Source organism: Chiloscyllium plagiosum, chromosome 15 (genome assembly GCF_004010195.1).
Source record: "Chiloscyllium plagiosum isolate BGI_BamShark_2017 chromosome 15, ASM401019v2, whole genome shotgun sequence".
Classification (NCBI taxonomy): domain Eukaryota; kingdom Metazoa; phylum Chordata; class Chondrichthyes; order Orectolobiformes; family Hemiscylliidae; genus Chiloscyllium; species Chiloscyllium plagiosum.
Window position 1 is genome coordinate 44,898,809 of NC_057724.1, and position 6,719 is coordinate 44,905,527.

At 39.9% G+C, this 6,719-nt stretch overlaps 1 long non-coding RNA gene across 1 annotated transcript in view; it reads left to right on the forward strand.

Moving 5' to 3' along the window:
* LOC122557276 overlaps positions 1-3,780 on the forward strand; it is a 25,637-nt gene extending 21,857 nt beyond the window's left edge. Inside the window, exons 3-4 of the long non-coding RNA XR_006313786.1 lie at positions 9-17; positions 3,769-3,780. This is a non-coding gene — a long non-coding RNA (uncharacterized LOC122557276). The remainder of the gene's footprint in view (positions 1-8; positions 18-3,768) is intronic.
* Positions 3,781-6,719: the final 2,939 nt, after the last annotated feature.

Here is a 6,719-nt window from a genome sequence, read left to right on the forward strand (position 1 = left end):
TGTTTAAGGAGAAGTTAGTAGCATTGTTACTAGACTAGTAATTCAGAGTTCCATGTAATCAGGGGAGTTGGGTTTAAATCATACCATGGCAGATGATGACATTTGAATTTGATTTTTAAAAAAAATCTAAAATTAAAAATAGAATGACAATGAAAGCATTGTTATCCATAAACATTGATTTTTATTTGGGGGGGGGTGGCAGAAATGGCCTAGTGGTATTATTGCTAGACTATTAATCCAGAAACTCGTTAATGTTTTGGGAACCTGGGTTCAAATTCTGCCATGATTGAATTCAAATTCCATAAAGAACTCAGAATTAAGGGTCGAATCTTAACCATGAAACCCATCTGTTTCAAAAATATCCTTTAGCAAAGGAAATTTGTCATCCTTACCTGACCTGATGTACAGTGTCTCTAGGCCCACAGTGATGTGGTTGACTCTTAATTGCCTGTTGGGCAATTAGGAATGGACAATAAACACTGGCCTAGCCCGACATGCCCTTTACAGTAAATGAATTTTTCAAAACAAGAACTGATTAACTAATTCCTTTAAGGGGAGGAAACTGCCATCTCTATCTGGCCTAGTATAGGTTTGGCTTCCAGTCCACAACAATGTGGTTGACTTTTAACTGCCCTCTGAAATCCCCCAGCAAATCACAAAGCTATATCAACTGTTAAAGTCCAAGAATGTTCGCCATTAATGATTCTGTTACTGAAGCAGCCCCTGTCCAGTGGACAATACCCAGGTTGGGGCTGATAAGTGGCAAGTGTAATTCATGCTGAACAGGAAGTGACCATCTCCAAGAAAGAATCTGACCATTGTCCTATGACGTTCAAAAACATTGCTATAATTTAATTCTGACTGCTGCCATCCTAGGGGTTACCATTGACCAGGAACTGGACTAGCAATATAAATACTCCGATTACAAGATCAGGTCAGAGGCTAGGAATCCTCCAGTGAGTAACTTGCCTCCTGACTTCCCAAAGCCAATCCATCACCTAAATGTCACACAGCAGGAGTGTGATGGAGTCCTTCCCATTGCCCAGATAGGTGCAGCTGCAACAATGCTAAAGAAGCTTGACATCTTCCAAGACCGAGCAGTCCGCAGGATTGATAACATTCACAAACATTTACAACCTGCACCACTGACCCTTAGCAGCAATGCTTACCATCTACAAGGTGTGCTGCAGAAATTCAAAGCTTCGAGAGCAGCACCTTGCACGTGATGACCACTACCACTTAGTAAAACAAAGGCAGCAAACACATGAGAGCATCAATTTCCTGCAGATCCCAACCAACCCACTTAATATCCTCACCTAAAGCTTAGAATATAGAAGTAGGATTATGCCATTTAGTCTTTTGGACCTGCTCTGCCATTCAACATGATCATCTAATCCTCTAATTCAATACTCTGGTTCTATTTTCTCCCCACATCCTTTGATTCCTTTAGCTCTAAGAACTATATCCATTTTTTTTTTGTTTTGAAAACATTCAATGTTTTTGCCTCAATGCTTTTTTTCTTGGTAGAGAATTCCACAAGCTCACCACTCTGGGTGAAGAAATTTCTCCTCATCTCACTCCTAAATGGTCTGCCCTATATCCTTCAATTGTGACCCCTGGTTCTGGACTCCCCAGTCATTGGCAGTATCCTATTTTGTCCTGTTTGAATTTGAGATTTCTGAGATCACTTCTCATTCATCTAAGCTCCAGTGAGTATACTCCTAACCGATCCAGTGTCTCTTCTTTCGTCTGTCCTGTCATCCAGGAATCAGCCAGGTAAACCTTGGTTGTGTTCTATCCATAATCAGACAACCCTTCCTGAGGTAAGGAGGCGAGACTGCTGACAGTAGTCTAGGTGTGGTCTCACGATGGTGCTATATGATTACAGTATAATCGCTGCTCCTGTACTTGAGTCCTCTTGCTATGAAGGCCAACAGAGCATTTGCTGCCTTCACTGCCTGGTGGAGGCGATGGTCTAGTAGCATTATCACTAGATTATTAATCCAGAAACCTAGCCAATGTGCTGGGATAAATATTTGCATGGCAAATGGTGGAATTTGAATTCAATTAAAATCTGGAATTAAGGTTCTAATGATGACTGTGTCCATTGTCAGTTGTTGGGAAAACCCCATCTAGTTTACTTTAACTTTTACTTTTACTTCTCTAAAGGACATTAGTATCATCCTTAGTTCGTCTGGTCTACATGTGATTTCAGACCCACAGCCAATGTGATTGACTCTTAAATTGCTCTCTGGGCAATTTGGGATGGGCAGTAACTGCTGGCCTAACTAGCAACACCCTCCCCATGAATAAAAAAGTGCTTAATTTCAGTGACTGGTGTACAAGGACACCAAAGTCTTGTTGCACCACCCCTTTCCATGCTCCTATTCTGTTACCATTTGGGTCATATTACGGTAGCAGGAAAGCTGCAGAAGGATTTGGACAAGTTAGGAGAGTGGGCAAAGAAGTGGCAGATGGAGTATAACTTGGGTAAGCATGAGATCATGCACTTTGGTAAGAAGACTAGGGGCATGGGCTATTTTCTAAATGGGGAGAAAATTCGGAATTCTGAAGTGCATAGCGACTTGGGATTTCTAGTCCAGGATTCTCAAGATACCCTTGCAGGTAGAGTCAGTAGTTAGGAAGGAAAAAAACAATGTTGGCATTTATTCTGAGAGGACTTGATTATAAAAGCAGGGATGCACTTCTGAAACTCTGATAAGGCTTTGGTCAGACCACATTTAATGTATTGTGCAGTTTTGGAAGGATGTACTGGCCCTGGAATATGTTCAGATGATGTTCATGTAAATGGTCCCAGGAACGAAAAGCTTAACATGAGCATTTGAGCAATCTGGATTCATACACTCCTTTAGAAGCATTAGGGGGATTTAATTAATACTTACTGAATGGCCTGGATAGACTGGATTTTGGGAAGATGCCTCCATTGGTAGGAAAGACCAGGACCCGATGGTACAACCTTTAGAGTAAAGGCAATACCTTTTTAGAACGGAGATGAGGTGAAACATCTTCAGCCAGAGAGTGGTGAACCTATAGAATTCACTGTCACAGAAGGTTGTGGAGTCCAAGTCATTGAGTATATTTGAGACTGAGTTAGATAGGTTCTTGATTGTTAATAGGGTCAAGGGTTTTGGGGAGTATGGGGTTGAGAAACTTGTCAGCTGGGATTGAGTAGCCTAATTTCTGTTCCTGTGTCTTGTCTTATAGTCTCGTGGTCTTACAGTCAGTCTTCCTGTTTGTTACTGAAGTGGATAACTTCACATTTATCCACATACTGCATCAGCCATGCGTTTACCCACTCACTCACTCAACCTTTCCAAATTTGTGCCCTCTTTTATAGCTCACCCTCCCACCTTGCTTTTTATCCCCTGCAAACTTGGAGATATTACATTTAGTTTCCTCATTTAAATTTTTAATATACATATATAATGAGTAACTGGGGTCCAAGCACTCATCCCTGCGATATGCCATGAGGCATTAGCTGCCACTCAAAAAGAGCTGTTTGTTCCTACTCTTGTTTTCTGTCTGCCTATCCGTTCTCTATCTGTCACTCCCAGTCCTATGCACTTTGATTTTACATGCTAATCTCTTATGAAGGACTTTATTAAAAGCCTTTTTGAAATTCCAAATAAACCACATCTACTGGCTCCTCATCAACTCCCTAGTTGCATCCTCAAATTCTGGCAGATTTGTCAAGCATGATCTCCCTTTCATTAATCCATGCTGACTGTCTGTCTGATCCTGTGATAGTTTTGAGTGTTCTTCTTCTAAATCTTTTACAACAGACTGTAGCATTTTCCCTACTACCAATGATGGGCTAACTGGTCTGTAATTCCCCATTTTCTTCCCATCTTTTTCAAATAGTCGGTTTACATTAATTACCCTCCAGGTCTTTGGAACAGTTCCACAGTCTACAGAATTTTGAAAGATGACCATTCAGTGCATCCAGCATTTCTGTGATCATGTTCTTCAAAGGGAATTGGAAAAGTACCTTCCTTCCTTGAATGAATGTCACTGTCACTGGGTCAGAATCTTAGCACTCCCTTGCTAATAGCATGTTACATCTACCTATACCAAAAGGATTATGCAGTTGAGTGAATTTTAAAAAAGATTCCACACCAGCTCACCTGTTGTAAAAAGGATTTGTCATCCAACTACATCCATAGCAGGACACTTCTTGTTTAGTTGCAAGGGCTGTTTTTGACATTTTCTGGAGTACTACCTTTTTTTTTTCAGGGCTACTTTATGGTTTTCAGTGGCTTGTCCTTTATTTCCATTACCTAATTTATTAGGTCAGTCATGTAACAGTGCATTTTGTATTTGGACTTGTACAAAAACCTAAGTGGATGAATTCATCAATGTCCTCAAATTGTTTTCCTTCCCATTACATTTAAAGCTACAATGCAAGGGGAAGGCATTAATTTCTTGGGCATCGCAGTAATTTTAATTAGCAAAGAAAACAGGCATAAATTAGCAAAAGTATTTTTGAAAATAACTAACAGTCCTACATACATACAGCCATCTCCCTAAACACACCTTCTGCATAACTGAAATTGTAGCTTGTTTTTCAATTGCACGTGCACAAAGATGGAAGATCTTGGAGATAGTTATTGCTCTGCTCTGTTAACTACAAATCCAATATAAAGTCATTTAAATTCACAATTAACGTTGTTCATTACAATAGCATCCACTCTATTTTACTCCATATCATGGTTCCTGGACTCTGCTCACTTTTTTTTTCATAAAGAAGTTCTGTATTTGGATTTCATAACCTCTGTAATGCTGAGCATTGTAGCAAATGGAGTAAAGTGAACGTACTTTGAGGAAGGGAGAGTTTGACATCTGGGATGGTTCTACTGTTGGTGCATGTTATAGGGATCAGATGGAGTAAGTTCATGAAGGAATAAAAAAATTAATAATTTTGAGGTACTAAAGGAGCCAGGAGTTAATATAGACAGCAAAGATGGAGATTTTGGATAAGCAGAATTTAAGAGGTGGAGTAAAACATTACTCATGTTAACATGAGTGAGTGGTTTGTTGAGGATGCAGAATGGAAAACCAACCAGATGTTGAAATAGTTGAGTCCGAGACCGGTGACAAATGTGTAGGAGGACTTCAGCAAGTGGGCTGATACAAGGCAATAGAGGGGGAAAGCTTTGGAAAAGGTACAATCAATCATTTCAAAACCTGAAGAGAATTTGATGTGGAGGTAAAATCACAAGGTCACAGTCATGCCAGGTGTTGTTTGTAATTTTGGTTCAGGATATTGCATTGTTGAGGCAGAGACACAAAGCATTGCAGCAGTGACAACCTGGAAATTGCAGTAAAGACTGGCAACTATTTGACCGGTGATGGTATTGAGTGCTTGCAAATACAGAAAGTTGACGGTGGTTGATCTGTGTTTGAGGAGCCATTTACAATGTCTGTTAGACCACAGAAGTCTCACTAAATGTTCAAATAGAAAATGTTTGTGATTTTTAAAAAAAAAAATTATTTTGATAGAAACAGCTCCTAGTGACATCATAGTAAATAATAATAGTGGGCGGCACGGTGGCACAGTGGTTAGCACTGCTGCCTCACAGCGCCAGAGACCCGGGTTCAATTCCCGCCTCAGGTGACCGACCGACCGAGTGGAGTTTGCACGTTCTCCCCGTGTCCTCCGGGTGCTCCAGTTTCCTCTCACAGTCCAAAGATGTGCAGGTCAGGTAAATTGGCCATGCTAAATTGCCTGTAGTGTTAGGTAAGGGGGTAAATGTAGGGGTATGGGTGGGTTGTGCTTCGGTGGGGCGGTGTGGACTTGTTGGGCTGAAGGGCCTGTTTCCACACTAAGTAATCTAATCTAATCTAAATGCAACATCTATGTTGCACTGGTCATGTAACCTGTTTATGTTACTTTAACCTGATTTAAATTTTTGAATCTGTTATTTAGATTGGTTTTTGGGTACGTTTGTGGAAATTAAAATTAATTTTATCCACTTAGCGTTGCATGTGAGACTGATCAGCCAGTTGTGCATTGTTTTGAGGTTTTCTCTTTTTTTGCTAATTTACACCTGGATTGTTGATTTGTTGGGGGAGATGATAAGAAATAGGCTGGGAATAGCATTTTTGGGAAAAGAAGAAAGAATAAATCAGTAAAGTGGAAAGCAATCTCAGCATATTAAAAAATCAGTTTCTATTCAAATGCTGTATCAGTTTATTATTTGCATTCCACTAAAATTGTGGCCTTCCTTTTAGCTTCCCTTTATCCCACTATAATCTTTTTTAAAAATCCTAATTTTGTTTCTATTTACTACTTGCATCCTTCTCTTTTCTGGTGCTGTATATCTTGTGGGTTCCTTTCTAAGTTCCTCAGTAATATTAATATACATTGATGAATTTCCCCCTTGAATAAATAACTTGCAAAAAAACAAAGATGGGACAACAACTTTTAGATTTCTCCTGTAATAAATTATGGCTGGGAACTGAAAAATTGAGGGTAGTGTTTGAGTGGGAAATCAAAGCAGCATTTGATTGAAGTGCACCAAAGTTGGAAATGATGGAATCTGAATAGCTACCCCTCCCATCAATGATTCCATCTCATTCATGCTTTCTGCACCAGTTCCTACAATCGTTTTTCTTTTACCCCCTGTTATTGCTTCATCAGTCAAAGGTTTTGCTTCTGGAAGAGAGAAGGAGGAAACCTGTGATTGGCAGAGCTGGAG